The sequence below is a fragment of the Rhincodon typus genome, chromosome 12 (genome assembly GCF_021869965.1).
Source record: "Rhincodon typus isolate 14 chromosome 12, sRhiTyp1.1, whole genome shotgun sequence".
Classification (NCBI taxonomy): Eukaryota; Metazoa; Chordata; class Chondrichthyes; order Orectolobiformes; family Rhincodontidae; genus Rhincodon; species Rhincodon typus.
The window spans coordinates 73,243,492-73,266,662 of NC_063343.1; positions in this window are offsets into that span (position 1 = coordinate 73,243,492).

Genomic DNA, 23,171 nt, shown 5'->3' on the forward strand with positions numbered 1-23,171 from the left:
AGGGTCTAGGCCCGAAACGTCAGCCTTTCTGCTCCTATGATGCTACTTGGCCTGCTGTGTTCATCCAGCCCTGCACTTTACTTAAGTGGATCCAGCTTGCTATTTGGTCCCAGTATTCCAGCAGCAGGTAGGAGATTAACTCAGGTTGTAGGATTCTGGAGTTTGTGAAGCTGTCACCAGAGCTCACTGAAGGCTGACTGCTTTTCTTATGCAATTATTCAGGGGCCTTGAATTCAGTTTAACGGGAGAGGGTGGTACTGTTACAATGTTATTGGACTAATAATCCATAGCTCCAGGCTTTCTGGGGACATGGGTTCAAATGCCACCATGGTGATTGTTGGATGGGAGCGAGTACAGGGTGGAGAATACCCATCTGGTTCATTAATGCCCTTCAGGAAAGGGAGCTCTGCCATCCTTAGCTGGTCTGGCCTATGTGTAACTCTAGACCCATTGCAACGTGGCTTACTTTTACCTGCCCTCTGGGCAATAATTAGTGGTCTGGCCAGTGACATCCACATCTTCTGAACAAATACAAAATACTTAGTTAACTATTCATAGTTCTGATTGTTTTAACTCCATGCGTGTAAGAGAAGCACCAGCCTGAAAGGCTTTTGGTGGCTGAGGAGGGTTTCCTACCAAGGAGGATCCCACAACTGGCATCAAGGACATTGTAGCATTGCTGCAATTTGCCCAGTATGGAATCACCAGATGATCTGACAGGTGCAGTTATGTCCCCAAAGATTGGTCTATACCTTTGCTCAGTCAAAGCCCTTTTGCTCCTAAATCAGGGTTCATGGATTAAAATTCTATTTTCTTGACTTGAAGACATGACAAGCTGATATATTGGCTCATGAATATGAAAGAGTTAAACCAAATTATTTAGTTGCTTGCAGAACCTTACAGATTCACTGCTTCTTAAGTTTGCTTTAATGACAGTAATTCAAAAATATTTCATTGCCTGCAGAGTATTTTGGAATATGCTGACCATGAGGCCACAATATAATTATTTTTCTCTATTGTCTACCCCTGTGAACCATATATATTTAATTTAATAATAGACCAACAAATTCATTCCTGATGATAATTTAATTACAAATTCTTCCACTCTAACATTTGTGCCGCACAAGTGCTGGGAAATGACACCTCCAAAAAGGGAGAATCTAACCATTACCTTTAACATTCAGTGCTGTTACTATCACTGAATCCCCCACTGTCAACATCCTGGGGGTTACCATTGACCAGAAATGCAACTGGACTCACCACATAAACAGAGCGGCTACATGAGCAGGTCAGAGGCAGGGAATCCTCCAGCGAGGAAGGGTCACCGGATCCGAAACGGTAACTCTAACCTTTTCTTCACAGATGTTGCCAGGCCTGCTGAGCTTTTCCAGAAACTTCTGTTTTTGTTCCTGATTTAAAGCATCCACGGTTCTTTCAGTTTTTATTTTGTTGGAGAGATTTGGCTACAAGATTGGGAATGTATTCTCCACAATTTCAGGGTCCAGATCAGGAAGCTTTCACAGCTGGAATGAGTGAGTTTTCAGATTGCAAACTCATAAGATGTGATTTCTTCATGCAACCATTTGCATTTATGGATGATGCTGTGGATGATTCATTAGTTGGCAACTGATGTACCTAATCTCATGAAAAAGGCCCCTGTGGTCATTAATTTGATGGTACACGCAATTGTTATATTATTCATATTGATGATAGTCATTTTCATTGTAGCTTTAACTTTTTTGATGTAGGTTACATACTCTTACTATATGTTCTCGTGTGGCTATTGCTGATTTGCATTTGCATTTGCAATTGTAATATGCACTGTCAAATATCATCAAGGTGTGAAAAGAGGTTGAGTAGGATGGGAAAATAGGCTGGGAAAGTTAATGATGATATTCGACAGCTGCATAACCATGAATGAGTCCTATGAACATTCTTTTACTGGCCAAAGACGGCACCAACAGCTTGTTTTCCTGCACCTGTTTTAATATAGAAACATGGAAAATAGGAGCAGGAGGAGGCCATTCGGCCCTTCAATCCTGCTTCACCATTCTTCATGATCATGGCTGATCGTCTAACTCAATAGCCTAATCCTGCTTGCTCCCCATAACCTTTGATCCCATTTGCCCCAAGTGCTATATCGAGTCACCTTTTGAATACATTCAATCTTTTCTGTACTAGCAAACAGTTCTGTCTTCTGTATCTGCTTGCTCTGTGCTGAGTATTTGTTACACCATATAAGAGAGAGAGTCAGAGTCATTCCGTGAATCGGACTTCACCTTGGACTAGGATTGTGAACAGTGCCAAGAACAAACCTAAGTCTCCAGACCAGCTTTTGATCAAAGGCTCCCCAATGAGCAGAAGGGTGTGAGACTTATTTTTTTTTTCCTTTCTTTTCCATTGTTTTAGTCCTATTATCATCATTATTATTACTTAATAAACACCCACATTTAAGCAAATTGCTTAAATCGAGTCTTCTCTTAATTATATTTCACCAAGTCCAAAGTAACCACTTGGATACACCCTGTGATCCAAGACATTGGGTAAAATCCTGGAACTCCCTAACTATGGCACTGCGGTGTCACTACACTTCAAGGACACAAGTGATTTCAGAAGGCAGCTCACCAGCACCTTTTCTCAGGCTGTTATGAAGAGTACTACATGCTGGCTCAGCAAGGGATCCCCAGATATTATGAATGAATGAAAAAAAGATGGAAAATTTCCTGAATACACTCTCAGAATTCTTGTCCCTCAGTGTCATTTGCATTAATACTATCCAAGCTTATGTTTGGAAAATTAGTTGCCCTTTCATACAATCTCTCCAGTCATTGTGCTACCACAAGCTGGCTATCCAGAAAGGGACTTTGTTGTATTTGACTTGGCTTCACAGGTTGTTTCCATCAAGACCTGGAGTTGCCAGTTAGTTCAAGATCTTTACCTTTGTGCTTTGCATTGGCAATAACTGTGTTTTTGTTCTGTAAAGTTACAAAAGACCGAGAACTGACAAACTGCAATATTTCTTTAATATTCCAGTGTAAAGCCTCCTGCTGTTGAAAGGATTGCTGTCTTTTTGATTTCATTCTGATACAACAATTTATCTCCTCCCAGTCTTGAACTGAGTTACCCAGGAGATGATAATAGATGCTTTAGAACCCATCAAAACAGGTTTATTTCAAATTCCCTCTTCCCATTAGACATAAACTTGCGAGTCTTTTACTGTTGTTGGGTCATTAATAAAAAGTAGTACAATTATCCCTGAAAATGGGAGCCACTCCCCTGGTGTGTTCATCATAAATCAGGAGATTTTGCAAATTTACACTTCCATAGAATATTACAATCAATACTGTTATGCCTCCTGCCAACTTATTTTTTATACTTGTGAATAAAACAACTTGATACAAGATAAATTTATTTGCCTTCGTTTTTGCATCATTACCTTTGTCAAGTTGGAATCTCTATGTTTCTAAAAATTAATTTCCATAAATCACAGTGTGGAGCTCCTCAGGATTGAGCTGATGGTTTAATGGTGACACTAAACTGCTCCACAGTGATTTTTACCTGGGAATGTAGACCCCACTCCCTCTATTGGGTGATTTTAAATCCGGCTGCTATCCACATTCTATAATACCAGCACAAAATACCACATAGAGATAGTATAATAATGATACAGTAATGATATTGACAATGATTTTTGTGAGCCAAACGTAGAACGTTGAAGCAACACTTCACCTGCGCTCTCCAGAATCTAGTCGACTGCATTCTGTGCTCACAATGTGTTCTCCTCTATATTTGAGAAACAAAGTGGCGACTGCTTCGCAGAACATCTACATTCTGCTCGCAGAAAAAGCCCTGAGCTTCCAGTTGCCTGCCTCTTTAACACACCACCCTGTTCCCTGGCCAACATCTCTGTCTCTGTCTTGCTACATTGTTCCAGCGAAGCCCAATGCAAGCTGGAAGAACAACACCTCATTTTCTGCTTGGGGACCCTGCAGTCCTCTGGACTCAATATCAAGTTCAATATTGTTAGGGCCTAAACTCTCCCATGTCCCAGCCCCCTACCCCACACACCAGGCCTTGTTACCACATAGCCTGCCACTACACATCCGCTGTTGTTAGTCACAAATAGTCCCCATTAACAACTATTCACTGTCCCAGCCTGATCGTTAGCAAATCCTTTGTCTGTCCAACTGTCTTTCTCTCTCTTTGGGCTCTATCCTATCTTTTACTCACTACCTCCTTATTTTCTATATATAAACTGACGATTTCTCAGCCACCATCAGTTCTGAGAAAGGGTCACTGGACCCAAAACTTTAACCCTCATTTATAAAAGTCTGACTTACAAAAACTTGTACTTACAAATGCGATCCCGGACAGAGTGTAGTAATATCAGTTTTAAAGATCCGAGGTACAACATTTCCTGAACTCACATCCAGCGATTTTATGTTGTCTTGCACTGTGTTCTGACTTGTGCAGGAATCGAATTGCAAACAGATTCAAGAATGGGAGATAGTAGGAACTGCTGATGCTGGAGTCTGAGATAACCAGGTGTAGAGCTGGATGAACACAGCAGGCCAGGCAGCATCAGAGGAGCAGGAAGGCTGACGTTTCGGGTCTGGACCCTTCCTGTCCACAACATGGGGATTGTCTGTACCCTGTAATCTAGACAATGTATACATGTACTGAATACAGATACTGTAGTGCAGATACTGTAATATAGACACTGTATGGTAGATACTGAGTACCTATACATGAATACTGAATACAAACACTGTATACAGATATTATAAATACAAATACTGAATACAGATACAGAAGATGGGAATATACTGTCCTAGTGGCATTAGAAACATAGAAAATAGGAGCAGAAGGAGGCCATTCGGCCCTTCGAGCCTGCTCTGCCATTCTTCACAATCATGGCTGATCGTCTAACTCAGCCTGATCCTGCTTTCTCCTCATAACCTTTGACCCCATTTGCCCCAAGTGCTATATCTAGCCATCTCATGAATGCATATGAAAACTTGAGAGACCCAGGTAATGTTCTGGGGATGCAGGTTCGAATCTTCCCATAGCAGAGGGTGGAATTCTGAATTCAGTCCAAATACAGTATTAAGGGTCTAGTGATTAATATGAAACCACTGTCAATTGTTGGAAAAACCCATCTGGTTCATAAATGCCCTTAAGGGAAGGAAATGGCCATCCTTGCCTGATCTGGCCAGCATGTGACTCCACACCCACAGCAATGCGTTTGACTCATAACTGACCTCTGCACAATTAGAGATGAGCACTGTAGTGATTGGGACCAGATGGACCTCATCGACTACGAGGTTCTTAACTGGGGTTGTTAACCTGGGCCAATCAGGAAAGTCTTGGCTGACCAATATAACCAGGACTTTAGAATCTCCTCAGTTGAGGACAGACTCTGAGCTGACTGGCCAAAGCCAGTGTACTGTGCACAAGTAAATAAAGGGTGACTTGGTGAAGGGATACCGGCCTCTGGGCAGTTATTTCAGGCACTAAATGCTGGGCTCACCAGTAATACCCACAGCGTATGACCAACTTGAAAAAAGGTAATGAATACAGAAACTGTAATACAGTTTGAGGTCTGGGCACTATATTTTTGGAAGGATGTGAGGACGAGAGGATGTGTAAAAGATTTGCAAGGTTTTTTACTAGAGTCTAGGGAGTGAGTTAAGTGGAGAAGCTCAGCTGTTCTCCTTTGTTTGGTGAAGGTTGAGAGGAGATTTATTTAAGGTGTTCAAAATCATGATCTCAACAGTGTAACGAGGGAGTAACTGTTCCACTTAATGGCGGGGTGAGAACCAGAGGGGATTGTGAAATTGGTAAAGGAGGACAAGGCAATGTGAGGGGAGCCTTTTCAGATAGTGAGTGTTTGGGTTCAAATTGCCTGAAACAGCGGTCTGGAATCAGAGTCAGTTGAGACTTTCAACTTTGTTCAGTTTGATCTTGGAGATGATCTCATTTCACCGTAAAGAGACAACTAAATATTGGCCATTGAATCCATTTTATTTATCTATTCATAGGGAGTGGCGTAACTGGCATCTATTGTCTATCCATAACCACCAGCCTGATGAAGCAGTGCAAACACTGTCCCTTAGGTATAGTTAAATAGAAAAACAAATGATCATTACGCAAAACATGTGATCTATGTTAACTCAGCGACTGATTTAAAAATGCGTTGCAAGACGGTGTCAGTGAAATGTTAGCTAGCCCCACAGTCAGTATCACTGGCTCGTGAACATGTTATAATTATTGAACCTGTAAGATAAAGAGCAGTCAATTCTCCCTCATATGTGGAATCAGTAAAATGATAACTCTCCTGAAAGACAAGATTCTAAATGTGCTTTCCTTACACCACAAACACACCACATGGGGCATCAGAAATATTCATTTAGCTAAATTACCTTAAAGGCTGCCGCCTAATAGGGAGAACTATAAAATCTTAAACACATTTCCATTGATCTGAAAGCTTTTTTATTGATTGATTGATTTATTTATTGTCACAGTGAAAACCTTTGTTTACGAGGAGTACTTACTATGATACAGATCATAGTAAGCAAAGGATGTACAGATCAAAAAGACTTAGACAGAGGCATACAGGTTGCATTGCACAGGGTGTGCGCTAGGCGAGATCAATGTTAGCAACACCGGCATTATTTGAGGCTAGAGAGTCCATTCCTCAGTCTAATAACGGTTGGGAAGAAGCTGTTCCTGAACCTGCTGGTGTGTGTGCTCAGGTTTCTGTATCTTCTGCCTGAAGGAAAAGTTTGTAGGAGATCATTACCAGGGTGCAATGTGTCTTTGATGATGTTGGGCGCGGTAGCGAGCCATGTAAATATAGCCCATGGTTGGAAGGTTGGCTTCTGTGATGGTCAAGGCTATTGCAAACCTCCTTCTGTAGTTTCTTACGGTCCTGGGCAGAGCAGTTGCCATACCAGGCCGTTATGTATGCTTTCAATAACGTATATGTAGAATTTGGTGAGGAACTTTATGGACATGTCAAATTCCCTGAGCCGCCTGCGGAAGAAGAGGTGTTGTTGTGCCTTCTTGACTGTTTCATCTACGTGGGAAGTCCAGGACACGTTGTCAGTTATTGTCACTCTGAGGAACTTGATGCTTTTCACTCTCTCAACCTCAGTTCCGGTGATGTTAATGGGGATGTGTTCTCTTCCTTTCTTTCTGAAGTCAATGATCATGTTCTTTAGTTTTGCCAACATTGTGAGACAGATTGTTTTTATTGAACCATTTCCCTCTAACTCCCTTCTGTAGGTTGACTTATCGTTGTTAGATATTCGTCCCACTACGGTGGTATCATCAGCGAACTTGTAGATGGCGTTCGTTCGGAACTTGACAACACAGTTGTGGGTGTACAGGGAGTACAGTACGGGGCTGAGGACGCATCCTTGGGGCCTGAGTGTTATTGTGGAAGAGGTGAAGTTACCTATCCTCACTGATTGTGGTCTGTGGGTCAGAAAGCTGAGGATCCAGTTGCAGAGGGCGGAGCCAAGACCAAGGTCAGAGAGTTCTAAGCTCAGTCTGGAGGGGATAATGGTGTTAAAGGTGGAGCTGTAGTCAACGAGCAGGAATCTGACGTAGGTGTCTTTGATAGCTTGGTGTTCCAGGGATGAGTGCAGGGCAAGGGATATGGCATCCTCTGTGGATCTGTTATGTCGCTAGGCGAACTGTAGGGGATCGAAGCAGGTTGGGAGACTCTCGAAGCACTTCATGATTATCATAGTGGTAAAATCTCTTTAAGTGACGTGAATTTTGTTAATCATACTCCCATAACCTCTGAACCAAAGGAGAGCTTGGCTAACTGAGCTCAGTCTGTATGTCTATTAAATTTTCTCAGTTGTTTTATGACAGTACCTTTTCCTACCGGCTTTCTGATAAAGATCCATTATCTATTTATCATCAGATATCAGGGTAATAATCCTAAATCCTGGATTTATCCTGAATCCTGGATTTCTCTTCCTAATGGAACTGTGAATCACTTACAACAGGTGGACTGCGGCAGTTGAAAAAGGGAGTTCACCAACACCTTCTCAAGGGCAACTAGGGACAGGCAATAAATGCTGACCCAGCCATCGACTCCCACATTCCATGAGTGAATTAAAAAAAGGCATAGAAATAGATTCAGTGATTTTGAAACTGCTTTTATTTATTAACGGAGGTTTGAAGGATTTGGGAGGTTGCACCTATTACAGAATGAATAAACCTATCCCTGGAATTCAGTCAAAAATATGAATATTTGAGCCATGTACATCATCAGTCAGATGAACATTTATCATTGCAAATCAAAATGTGTTTTCCTCCAAAAATAAATGCAAAATGATTTAGATTCCACTAACTGTGGACCATTAATATATTATTTCTTAATGGTATATTGAAAAACATGTTCCTTTGGGTTAGGCTCATTGTGATAATGGGCTTTTGTGTACCATGTATTTGTAAGAGATTCTGAATGTTATGAGATATTTTGGTAAAACAACTGATTTCCATTAATTGATAATCAACTGTGTGACTGTCACAGTGTGAAGGTTACTCTATGTGATTGTTGGGTGTGAAGATTTGTTGTGTGATTATGGAATGTGAAGTTTGCATTGTGTAATTGTCACAGTAGGATTACAAATGTATGTATAAAAAATGTTTTATGATTTGCCTACACACAGGCTCATTTTTTTCATCCTGGGTCAGGTGAGATCCTGGCTCCATGAATCCCATCTGGATAAGTGCGAGGTGATGCACGTCGAAAGGGCAAACAAGGCAAAGGTCTGATAAACATGGTAAATGTAGGATCCTGGTGAGCACCAAGGATCAATGTGACCTTGGTAGACATGTCTACTGGTCCCTTAAGGTATCCGGAGAGGTGGATAAAGTGGTTAAGAAGGCACATGGGACACTTGCCTCTATTAGCTGAGGCAAAGAGTTTAAGAGCAGGGAGGTAATGCTGGAACTGTACAAAATATTAGGCCACAGATAGAGCATTGTGTGCAGTTCTGGAATCCACGTAATAAGAGTAAGTCAGAAAGCAAAAAAATATCGACAAATTAGGTTCACATCTGTGCTGTGATCCTAAATGATGTTCTGACTGGACAGAACAGGAACCAGATTGAAGTCTGAATTGATAAATCATTTTTTATTTCATTCTGAATTTAATAAGGTTGTCTTTCATTGAAATATAGGCACGTAACACTACAGATTTAATATTAACAATAAAAATAAAACAGCAGCTTATTATGCAAAAGAAATTAAGTTAAAATTGAGTAAACCAACCTATTTACATTTAAAACAAGTTTCACAAATTTAACCCAAATTTCCAAACACATGGTAAAATGCAATGCCACTGATCCCAACAGCAATAATTTACAGAACTAACATTAGAGAAAATTCAGTTTCCATCACATCAAGAGGACTCAGTTTAATTGTAGCTTATATTCTACATCTTGAAAATCTGACACCCTCTTCTTTGAATCTTAATAGAGTTAAGCTTGTACTTTCTCTGCTTCAAATAACCTCTTCAGGTTTGTAACCAACCTCTTCTGGTTTGGAACTTTCAAACTAAACTTCTTCTATTCAGGTCATCAATTTCTGCGCAGTTCAAAGCAATCTCACATTTTTTTGCACTTGTGGGACTTGGGTATTTCTGGCTGGTTAGCATTTATTGCCCATCCCTAGTTGCCCTTGAGAAGGTGGCGGTGAGCTATCTTCTTGACCACTGCAGTCCAGGTGCTATAAGTTAACCCACAATGCCATTAGGGAGGGAATTCCAGGATTTTGACTCAGCAACAGTGAAGCAACCTCCAGATCCAACACATCATCCTCTGACACTTCCGCCATCTGCAATCCGACCCCATCACCAAAGACATTTTTCTCTCCCCACCCTTATCTGCTTTCCGGAGGGACCACTCTCTCCGTGACCCCCTTGTCTGCTCCACACTCCCCTCCAGTCCCACCACACCCGGCACTTTTCATTGCAATGGCAAAAATGCTACACCTGCCCCTACACCTCCCCCGTCACCCCCATCCCAGGCCCTAAGAAGACCTTTCACATCAAGCAGATGTTCACCTGCACATCTGCTAATGTGGTATACTGTATCCGCCGTTCCCGATGTAGCCTCCTCTACATCGAGGAAACCAAGTGGAGGCTTGGGGACCGTTTTGCGGAACACCTACACTTGGTTCGCACTAAACAACTGCACCTCCCAGTCGTGAATCATTTCAACTTCCCCTCCCATTCCTTAGATGACGTGTCCATCCTGGACCTCCTGCAGTGCCACAACGATGCCACCCGAAGGTTGCAGGAACAGCACCTTATATTTCGCTTGGGAACCCTGCAGCCCAATGGTATCAATGTGGATTTCACAAGCTTCAAAATCTCCCCTCCCCCTACCGCATCCCAAAACCAGCCCAGCTTGTCCCCGCCTCCCTAACCTGTTCTTCCTCCCACCTATCCCCTCCTCCCACCTCAAGCCCCACTCCCATCTCCTACCTACTAACCTCATCCCGCACCCTTGACCTGTCTGTCCTCCCTGGACTGACATATCCCCTCCCTAACTTCCCACCTACACTCACCTTTACTGGCTCCACCCCCGCCTCCTTGACCTGTCTGTTTCCTCTCCACCTATCTTCTCCTCTATCCATCTTCTATCCGCCTCCCCCTCTCACCCTATTTATTTCAGAATCCCCTTCCCCCTCCCCCATTTCTGAAGAAGGGTCTAGGCCCAAAACATCAGCTTTCCTGCTCCTCTGATGCTGCTTGGCCTGCTGTGTTCCTCCAGCTCTACACCTTGTTATCTCAGTGAAGCAACAATGATATATTTTCAAGTCAGAATAGTGAGTGGCTTGAAGAGGAACTTGCAGGTGCCAGTATTTCCATGTATCTGCTGCCCTTGTGGGGTACTTAGATGGAAGTGGTTGTGGTTTTGGAAGATGCTATGTAAGGATCTTTGGTGAATTTCTGAAGTGCATCTTGTAGATAGTACACACTGCTGCTACTGAACATCATAAAAGGACTGAACAAGAGCAAGTTCAGTTCTGAGGAGCTAAAACGTTAACTCTGTGTTTTCCTTCACTGATGCTGCGAGACCTGCTGAGCTTTTCCAGCAACTTTGTTTTTGTTCCTGACTTACAGCATCCGCAGTTCTTTCGGTTTTTATAAAAGGACTGAATGCTTGTGGATGTGGCGCCAATCGTGTAGGCTGCTTTTCCTGTATGGTGTCAAACTTGATGTTGTTGGAGCTGCACCCTTCAGTCACAGCTGCTGAGGCTCAAACTAAAAAGCTTTTCCAAGCTGTGGGTGTTTCCAGACAATATGAACCAATTTCAGAATCTGGAATAACTGAAACCTAATAAACCACTCTTTCCTCTGTTTGCTGAGGAAGGTCAATGAGGAGGTGATGCCGAGTGGTATTATCTAGATTGTTAATCCAAAGGCCTAGTGAATGTTCTGGGGACCCAGGTTCGAATCCTACTAAGGCAGACGGTAGAATTCAAATTGAGTAAATAATTCTGAAATTAAGTGTCTAATAATGACCTTGAATCCTCTATTGTTTGTCCAATTGTCTGGTTCACTAATGCCCTTCAGGGGAGGAAACTGTTATCCTTACCAGGCCTGGCCTACATGTGACTCCAGACCCAAAGCAATGTGGTTGACTCTTAACTGCCCTCTGGGCAATTAGGGATGGACAATAAATGCCACCCTGCCAGTGGCGCCCTTATCCCATGAATGAATAAAAAAAAATTCAGCATGGCTATAGAAATACTTACATGTTAATCGTTAAACTCCTTCATAGAACCAGACAAAATCCTACATTCCATGAGTTCAGAATTCAAATTCTAAACTAAATGATAATGAATTACAGATAAATTTAGACCCCATTTGGAGTACTGAGGATACCTCAGGGAGGATGGCTTTCTCCCAGAGGGAGTTAAATGCAGGTTTGCAAGGATGATACCTGGATTTCAGAGGTTACGTTATGAGGAAATTAGACAAAATAGGCCTTTATTCTCAAGGATTTATAAGTTTAAGGGGTGATGTAATCGTGACTTTCAGGATATTAACAGGAATAAACAGGGTGGGTGTTTTTTCCTATTCATTTTGTGAGATGTGGGTGTTTCTGGCTGGCCAGCATTTCTTGCCCATCCCCGGTCACCCTTGAGAAGGTGGTGGTGAATTGCCTTCTTGAACCGCTGCAGTCCACCTGCTGTGGGTTGACCCATAATGCTGTTAGGGATGGAATCCCAGGATTTTGACCCAGCAACAGTGAAGGAACGGCGATATATTTCCAAGCCAGGATGTTGAGTGACTTGGAGGGGAACTTGAAGATGGTGGTGTTCCCATATGTCTGCTGCCCTTGTCCTTCTAGATGAAAGTGGTCATGGGTTTGGAAGGTGCTCTCTGAGGATCTTTGGTGAAAGATATAAATAAACTATTTCACACGTTGAAGATTCTAGAAGATAATTCTAAGAATTATAGCCAGGCAATTCAAGAGAAATGGTGGAAAGCATCTCTACATGCAAAGAGTAGTGGTGGGGTTTGAAACTGTCCTTCCTCCAACAGCAGTCAATGTTAATTCAATTGTTAAATTTAAGCATGAGATAGATAAATTTTTATTAAACAAGGGAATCAAGGGATGTGGGCCCAAGGCAGGCATTTGGATTTTGGCCTTAGATCAGCCATGATCTTATTGAATGGTGGAGTGGACTTAATGGGCTTAACGGCCTACTTCTGTTCTGATATTCTGAACTGCCTGGTTGAAGCATCGAGGATCCTGTGAAATGAGGCTATTTCTTCCAGTTAAAAAAAATCTTTGATCCAGGATATCAGACAGAAGAAATACCCTGCTTCACTCAAACAGATGTCTTCGATGATAGATGTGTACAGGACTGAAGACCCACCAGATGATGTTCTGAGCAACTCCCTGAATGAACAATGACGTGTTTCTTCTCGGAAGGACATTCAGGAGATTAAGGGTCTTCCCTATCAGGTCATGATTGAACTATAACATCTACAAAGGACAAGGTGCTTCACAAATTATAACCAAATGATATAAGACCCTCACATAGAGAAATGATCTGCATTTCTGAGCTAGAGTTAACAGACCTCAAGCAAGAAGCCTTCCATTCTTCCAAATCTGAAGAGTCTTTTTCTGAGAAAAGTGTGAGACATCGAGGATGTCTGTGTATGGCTGGTCAGAGACTCAAAGGGGGAGAGGGGAGAGCGGTAAGTATAATATCACCTTCTACAAGATTGTATAGTGGGTGAACAATGGGGAGAACTGCTTGGGGGGCAGATGTTGGATAAGATCATGATTCTGAAGGTGTTTAATGTCCATGTTTCATTGGCTCCACCCACTCTACTGATTTCACATACAGCTTGTGGGTGGTGATAAGGAGTTGAGCGTTTAGAGGAAGCAGATAGATCTGCACCACCCCTTGAAGGTCTTCACCAAATGTAATTTTATTTATTTCTATTGTGCAATAAACCTTATTGTTATCCAAGAACAGGCCTATTCTGTAGATAAGCTACAATGGTGTATCGTCTAGAACTAATCACTAGATAGACCCAAGATCAAGCCAAGACAGAAGAGCATTGGTGGCAGCAAAATGATTTGCTGAGGCTAATTAAATCATTGAGTAACACTCTGGCTTTTCAACAATGAGTTTACAGACACAGAGAAACTGGCAATGCCACTGAGTTCTGAAGATGGGTCCCTGGAATTGAAACATTAACTCTGTTTTCTTGTCACAGACACTGTCAGACCTGTTGAGTTTCTCTGGCAATTTCTGTTTTAGTGTGTTTCAGATCTCCAGTGTCCACAGTTCTTTGTTTTATTTTAATGCTCATCCATTGTTCCACTTCTAATTAAGCCCCATGATAACATCACATAGCCTAATGAAGAACTCGTGTGGAGGAGAACCTGGAACAAAAATATTGGACAGGGAATGACATGGCTTTCCACAATGCTGTGTGCTTGTCAGTTTTAAGTTTGTTCTGTGAGACAACTGTTAATTTGTGGCAGTTGCTGTGATTCTTTTGTACACAGCACATTAACATGATCTCCCACAGAAAATACTTCATTTTGTTTCAGCCTTCTGGTGCAGGATGAAGAAATCAGTGCATTACTGTATCTTAAGGCAGATTTGAAATTTTTTTTTATGAGACCCTATTCCTGATTTATGGCTCGTTGCATGAACCAAGACTGAGCCTGTTAAATCTAAGATCCTCTAAGGCAGAGAACAGATATTATTGGAGTGATGTTCTAACAACAGGCACAAGCCCCAAGACAATCGCTGTTAAGTGCCACATCTCCACATTCAGTTTTTAATTCATGATTATAGAGAGCAGGAATGATTTGGTTCAACTGGAATGAGCTGACGTCACTTGGGATCTGCTCTGTGGAAGGATCTTCTCCTCTCAAGAAGCGTGAGGACAAAGTTAAGCAATTAAATGAAAATCTTTATCCAGCCCATCAAGCAGCGACATGAACAAGAACAGGATTCCTGGGATATTAAAGTATCACAAATCATTTAACAGCCAATGAAATACCTAGTGAGGTGTAGTCAAAGCCACACTGAAGGAAATATGACAGCCAAGCAGGCTGCAGCAAATGTTCACAAGTAGCAATCAGTTTCTGCAACTTTGGTTGAGGGGTGGGTTTTTTTGTTTATTTTTGTTTTTTCTACTTTACGGAGACAGGCCCTTCAGCCCAAGCTGACCGGTGCTGACCAAAATGTCCATCCACACTAACTCCATTTCCCTGCACTTGGCCCATATCCTTCTAAACCTTTCCTATCCATGTATCCATACAAATGCCTTTAAATGTTAATGTACCCACCTCATCCACTTCCACTGGCAGTTCATTCCATGCCTATCATCCTCTGTGTAAACAAGTTGTCCCTCAAGTTCCTATGTATTCTTTTCTCTCTTACTTTAAACTGATGCCCTCTAGTCCTCAATCCTGGGAAAAAGACTGAGTGCATTCACCCTATCCATACCTCTCATGATCTTATACACTTCTATAAGATCCCCCTCAGTCTCCTACGCTCTAAAGAAAAAAGTCCTAGCTTGTCCAACCTCTCTCTATAACTTAGTCCCTTGAGTCCTGCCAACATCCTTGTAAATTTCTTCTCCACTCTTTCCAGTTTAATAACATCCTTCCTATAGCAAGGTGACCAAAACTGGACACAGTACTCCAAGTGCAGCCTTATCAACATCCTGTACAACTGCAACATAACTTCCCAACTTCTATACTCAATGCCCTGACTGATGAAGGCCAGTGTGCCAAAAACCTTCTTCACTGCCCTGTCTACCTGTGACTCCACTTTCAGAGAACCATGCACCTGAACTCCAAGGTTCCTCTGTTCCACTACACTCCTTAAGGCCCCACCATTCACCATAAAACTCCTACCTTGATTTTACTTTCCAAAATGCAAACACCTCACACTTATCTATATTAAACTCCATTTGCCATTTCTCAGCCCACTTCCCGAGCTGATCAAGATCAAAGAAAAATTACAGCACAGGAACAGGCCCTTCGGCCCTCCAAGCCTGCGCTGATCCTGATCCTCAATCTAAACCTGTCACCTATTTTCCAAGGATCTGTATCCCTCTGCTCCCTGCCCATTCATGTATCTGTCCAGATACATCTTAAATGATGCTATCGTGCCCGCCTCTACCACCTCCGCTGGCAACGCGTTCCAGGCACCCACCACCCTCTGCATAAAGAACTTTCCACGCATAGCTCCCTTAAACTTTTCCCCTCTCACCTTGAAATCGTGACCCCTAGTAATTGAGTCCCCCACTCTGGGAAAAAGCTTCTTGCTATCCACCCTGTCTATACCTCTCATGATTTTGTAGACCTCAATCAGGTCCCCCCTCAACCTCCGTCTTTCTAATGTAAATAATCCTAATCTACTCAACCTCTCTTCATAGCTAGTGCCCTCCATACCAGGCAACATCCTGGTGAACCTCCTCTGCACCCTCTCCAAAACATCCACATCCTTTTGGTAATGTGGCAACCAGAACTGTACGCAGTATTCCAAATGTGGTCGAACCAAAGCCCTATACAACTGTAACATGACCTGCCAACTCTTGTACTCAATACCCTGTCCGATGAATGAAAGCATGCCATATGCCTTCTTGACCACTCTATTGACTTGCGTTGCCACCTTCAGGGTACAATGGACCTGAACACCCAGATCTCTCTGTGCATCAATTTTCCCCAGGGCTTTTCCATTTACCGCATAGTTCTGCTACAATTTCTGATAACCTTCCTCACTGTCCATGATACCGCCTATTTTAGCGTCATCCTTAAACTTACTAATCATGCCTTGTACATTCTCATCCATATCATTGATATAGATAACAAACTGCAATGGGTCCAACACCGACCCCTGAGGCACACCACTAGTCACAGGCCTCCAGTCCGACAAATGTCCTTCCACTATTACCCTCTGCTTCCTACCATCAAGCCAATTGTGTTTCCAATTTGCCAACGGTCCCTGGATACCATGTGATCTAACGTTCCAGATCAGCCTACCATATGGAACTTTACTGAAATTCATGTGGACTACATCTACTGCCCGGCCCGCATTAACTTTCCTGGTCACTTCATTAAAGAACTCTAACAAATTTGTGAGGCATGATCTCCCATGCATGAAGCCATTCTGACTACTCCCAATCAAACTTTGTCTTTCTAAATGCATGTGTATCTTATCCCTCAGAATCTGCTCAAATAACTTACCTACCACAGATGCTAAGCTTACTGGTCTATAGTTGCCAGGTTTTTCTCTGCAGCCCTTCTTGAATAACAGCACAATATTCCCTCCCCTCCAGTCTTCCGGGACCTCACCTATGGCTAACCATGTTGCAAATATATCAGCCTGGGCCGCCGCAATTTCTTCTCTAGCCTCTTGCAGGGTTCTTGGATATATCTGGTCAGCACCAGGAGATTTATCCACCTTCATACATTCTAATACTTTCAACACCTCCTTTGCTGTGATATGGATTGCCTGCAAGATATCACCACTAATTTCCCCAAGTTCCCAAGTCTTCATGCCTTTCTCCATGGTAAACACAGAGGAAAAATATTCATTGAGGGCCTCACCCATCTCCTGCAGTTCCACACATACATGTCCACTTTGGGCCTTGAGGGGTCCTATTCTCTCTCGAGTTTTTCTTTTTCCTTTAATATGCTTAAGGAATCTCTTTGGATTCACCCTAATCTTCTCAGTCAAAGCTATCTCGTGCCCCCTTTTCACCCTCCTGATTTCTTTCTTCAGTAAACTCCTGTACCCCCTAAATACCTCCAGAGATTCCCTTGCTCTCAGCTGCCTGTACCTGAGCCGTGCCTCCTTAATTTTTCTGGTCAAAGCCCTCAATATCTTTTTTCATCCAGGGCTCCCCACTCCTGCCAACCTTGCCCTTCACCCTCACAGGAACATATAGACCTTGAACTCCAGCTATCACACGTTTAAAGGTCTCCCATTTGCCAGAGGTCCCTTTGCCTGCAAACAAACTACTTCAATCAACCCCTGCAAGCTCCTGTCTAATTCCATCAAAATTCCTTGCCCCAGTTTAGAACTTGAACCCGTGAACCAGTTTTGTCCTGCTCCATAGCTATATTAAAATTAATAGAACTAAGGTCACTGGTCCCAAAGTGTTCCCCTACTGTGACCTCAGTCACCTGTCCTGCCCTGTTGCCCAACAGTAGGTCGGGTTTTGCCCCTTCCCAAGTAGGACTGTCTATACACTGCTTAAGGAAACTTTCCTGAACACATTTAACAAATTCCACCCTGTCTAGACCCATAACACGATGGCAGTATATTGGCTGAGATACCATTAATAACTTGGTGATAGTGATTCAACAAAATGTAAAACAAAAACAGAAATTGCTGGAAAAGCTCAGCAGGTTCAGCAGCATCTGTGAAGACAAATCAGATCCAGTGACCCTTCCTCAGATAGTGATAATTTTGCTGCACTTCTGTGCAATTATAAATTGACATTATTTGTAATGATTGAGAGATAAATGGGTCTTAGTTTAACAGCTCAACCGAGAAATGATTGCTCAAATGCTGCAGCACATTCCCTGCACTGACCCTCTGATAGTGCGGCCCTCCCTCAGCACTGACATTCGACAGTGCCGCACTTCCTCAGTACTGACCCTCCAATAGTGTGGCTATCCCTCATGCTGCCTGGGGCTGAACAGATCCCTGGTTGTTGGTCTGTACATATGACTCCAGATCCAGAGGAATGCAATTGAATCTTAACTGACCTCTGGGCTATGTGGGTTGGGGCTATATCCCATGAGAAAAAAAAATTAAAAGTCCCCTTTAACAACATACTGGAGCTTACCATTGACCAGAAACTGAACGAGACCATCCATATAAATACAGTGGCTGCAAGAGCAAGTCAGATGCTTAGAATTCTCCAGTGAATAACTCATCTTCTTACTCTCCACCCTTTACAAGCCACAATTCAAGAATCTGATGGAATATCCCCCACTTGCCTGAATGGGTGCAGCTCCAATGATACTCAAGAATCTCGACGCCATCCAGGACAAAGCAGATCACCTGACTGTCAACGCATCCACAAGCATCCACTCCCTCCACCACTGACGCTCAGTAGCAGTATTGTGCATAATCTACAAGGTGCACTGCAGAAGTTCACCAAAGATCCTCAGACAGCACCTTCCAAACCCACGACCACTTCCTTCTAGGAGGACAAGGGCAGCAGACATATGGGAACACCACCCCCTGTAAGTTCCCCTCCAAGCCACTCACCATCCTGACTTGGAAATATATCGCCATTCCTTCACTGTCGCTGGTTCAAGATCCTGGAATTCCTTCCCTAAGGGCATTGTGGGTCAACCCACAACAGGTGGACTGTAACGGTTCAAGAAAGCAACTCACCCCCATCTTTTCCAGGGAAACGAGGGATGGATAATTAATGCTGGCCAGCCAGCGACACCTATGCCCCATGAAGGAACACAAAGCAAAAAGCTAGAGGGTGGCCTAACAGAGATGGTTACAATGGTGAAGTGTTTTGATAGAGTGAAGGGAATGAGTCTCAATGGGAGAATAAACACCAGCATGGGCTGGTTGAGGTGACTGACTTGTTTGTAACTGTAATACTCTGCAGTTCTGTGAGTGGGACTGTGATCTCTCAACCATCAGAATCAGTGGCAAGAGCATTACCCACAGAGCCATGCCTGACAAATAGAACTTCAAGTCTGGGAGAGTGAAATTTCCTCTGGCTTTGTTCTGCTGAATGACAGCTTGGAAGTGGCTGACAAATAAATTTAGTCTGACTGCATTTCGAGATGCTCTATCAGAGGAAGTAAGACTCCAGGTTTAGCTATGTTTGTGATGGGCCACTGCTCCATTGGAGGATAGCACTGGAAGCAAAGATAGATTGGAAATATTAGTTCAGCAATGACCAAGCCTGGTTTCAAAATTTAAAACTGAGAACGGGCAGAGACTGAGAGCATGAAGGATGCTGAAGTTCAAAAGCTCAGGAATTGAATGAACGAAAAGCATGTTCTGCACAAACTCCCATTTCAATGCAATGAGAATACAGAGGGGGGAGCTGTGTGGAAAATTGGTAGGCAGATGGGAAATAAAGAGAAGGAAAAATGGGTCTTTTCTGAATGGCACAGAAGTGACTGGTAGGGTAGAAAGAACAAAGAACAAAGAAAATTACAGCACAGGAACAGGCCCTTTGGCCCTCCAAGCCTGTGCCAATCCAGATCCTCTATCTAAAGCAGTTGCCTACGTTCCAAGGATCCGTATCTCTCTGCTCCCTGTCCATTCATGTATCTGTTGAGATACATCTTAAATGACGCTATCGTGCCCGCCTCAACCACCTCCACTGGCAACACGTTCCAGGCACTCACTACCCTCCATGTAAAGAACTTTCCATGGATATCTCCCTTAAACTTTTCCCCTCTCACCTCGAAATCATGGCCCCTAGTAACTGAGTCCCCCACTCTGGGAAAAAGTTTCTTGCTATCCACCCTGTCCATACCTCTCATGATTTTGTAGACCTCAATCAGGTCGCCCCTTAACCTTCGTTTTTCTAATGTAAATAATCCTAATCTACTCAACCTCTCTTCATAGCTAGTGCCCTCCATAACAGACAACATCCTGGTGAACCTCCTCTGCACCCTCTCCAAAACATCCATATCTTTTTGGTAATGTGGTGACCAGAACTGTACACAATATTCCAAATGTGGTTGAACCAATGTCCTATACAATGTAACATGACCTGCCAACTCTTGTACTCAATACCCCGTCGGATGAATGAAAGCATGCCGTATGCCTTCTTGACCACTCTATTGACTTGCGTTGCCACCTTCAGGGTACAATGGACCTGAACACCCAGATCTCTCTGTGCATCAATTTTCCCCAGGGCTTTTCCATTTACCACATAGTTCGCTCTTGAATTGGATCTTCCAAAATGCATCACCTCACATTTGCCTGGATTGAACTCCATCTGCCATTTCTCCGCCCAACTCTCCAATCTATCTATATTCTGTTGCATTCTCCAACAGTCCCCTTCACTATCTGCTACTCCACCAATCTTAGCGTCATCTGCAAACTTGCTAATCAGACCATCTATACCTTCCTCCAGATCATTTATGTATATCACAAACAACAGCGGTCCCAACACGGATCCCTGTGGAACACCACTGGTCACAGTTCTCCATTTTGAGAAACTCCCTTCCATTACAACTTTCTGTCTCCTGTTGCCCAGCCAGTTCTCTATCCATCTAGCTAGTCCACCCTGGACCCCATGCGACTTCACTTTCCCTATCAGCCTACCATGGGGAACCTTATCAAACACCTTACTGAAGTCCATGTATATGACATCTACAGCCTTTCCCTCATCTATCAACTTTGTCACTTCCTGAAAGAAATCTATCAAGTTGGTAAGACATGACGTTCCCTGTACAAAACCATGCTGTCTATCACTAATAAGCCCATTTTCTTCCAAGTGCAAATAGATCCTATCCCTCAGTATCTTCTCCAGCAGCTGCCCCACCACTGACATCAGGCTCACCGGTCTATAATTATTTTGATTATCCTTGCTACCCTTCTTAAACAAGGGGACAACATTAGCAATTCTCCAGTCCTCCGGGACCTCACTCATGCTCAAGGATGCTGCAAAGATATCTGTTAAGGCCCCAGCTATTTCCACTCTTGCTTCCCTCAGTAACCTGGGATAGATCCCATCTGGACCTGGGGACTTGTCCACCCTAATGCCTTTTAGAATACCTAACACTTCACCCCTCCTTATGCTGACTTGATCTACAGTAATCAAACATCTATCCCTAACCTCAACATCCTTCATGTCCATCTCCTCAGCGAATACCGACGCAAAGTACTCATTAAGAATCTCACTCATTTTCTCTGACTCCTCGCATAACTTCCCTCCTTTGTCCTTGAGTGGGCCAACTCTTTCTCTAGTTACCCTCTTGCTCCTTATGTATGAATAAAAGGCTTTGGGATTTTCCTTAACCTTGTTTGCTAAAGATATTTCATGACCCCTTTTAGCGCTCTTAATTCCTCGTTTCAGATTGGTCCTACTTTCCTGATATTCTTCCAAAGCTTCATCTGTTTTCAGTCTCCTAGACCTTATGTATGCTTCCTTTTTCCTCTTTGCTCGTATCACAATTTCACCTGTCATCCATGGTTCCCTAATCTTGCCCTTTCTATCCCTCATTTTCACAGGGACATGTCTGTCCTGCACTCTAATCAACCTCTCTTTAAAAGCCTCCCACATATCAAATGTGGATTTACCCTCAAACAGCTGCTCCCAATCCACATTCCCCAGCTCCTGCCGAATTTTGCTTTAGTTGGCCTTCCCCCCAATTCAGCACTCTTCCTTTAGGACCACTCTCGTCTTTGTCCATCAGTATTCTAAAACTTACGGAATTGTGATCACTATTCCCAAAGTAATCCCCGACTGAAACTTCAACCACCTGGCCAGGCTCATTCCCCAACACCAGGTCCAGTATGGCCCCTTCCCGAGTTGGACTATATACATACTGCTCTAGAAAACCCTCCTGGATTCTCCTTACAAATTCCGCCCCATCTAAACCTCTAACACTAAGTGAATCCTCGTCACTGTTGGGAAAATTAAAATCTCCCATCACCACCATAATCTGTCTACATATTTGTGCCTCTATCTCACGCTCGCTGTTGGGAGGCCTGTAGTACAGCCCCAACATTGTTACCGCACCCTTCCTATTTCTGAGCTCTGCCCATATTGCTTCATTGCTCAAGTCCTCCATAGTGCCCTCCTTCAGCACAGCTGTGATATCCTCTTTGACCAGTAATGCAACTCCTCCACCCCTTTTACCTCCCTCTCTATCCCGCCTGAAGCATCTATATCCTGGGATATTTAGTTGCCAATCTTGCCCTTCCCTCAACCAAGTCTCAGTAATAGCAATAACATCATACTCCCAGGTACTAATCCAAGCCCTAAGTTCATCTGCCTTACCTACTACACTTCTCGCTTTAAAACAAATGCACCTCAGACCACCTGTCCCTTTGCGTTCATCATCTGCTCTCTGCCTACTCTTCCCCTTAGTCACACTGACTTCATTATCTAGTTCCTTACAGGCTTTAGTTACTACCTCTTTACTGTCCACTAACCTCCTCATTTGGTTCCCATCCCCCTGCCACATTAGTTTAAACCCTCCCCAACAACGTTAGCAAAAGCAGCCCCTCGGACATTGGTTCCAGTCCTGCCCAGGTATAGACCGTCTAATTTGTAATAGTCCCACCTCCCCCAGAACCAGTCCCAATGTCCCAAAAATCTGAACCCCTCCCTCCTGCACCATCTCTCAAACCACTCATTTATCCTGCCAACAAGGCGCAGGGCTGGATGAACACAGCAGGCCAAGCAGCATCATAGGAGCAGAGAGGCTGACGTTTCGGGCCTAGACCCTTCATCAGAAAAGGGGGAGGGGAAGGGGGTTTTGAAATAAATAGGGAGAGAGTGGGAGGCGGATAGAAGAGTGATAGAGGAGAGGATAGGTGGAGAGGAAACAAACAGGTCGAAGAGGCGGGGATGGAGCCAGTAAAGGTGAGTGTAGGTAGGGAGTTAGGAAGGGGATAGGTCAGTCCAGGGAGGACGGACATAC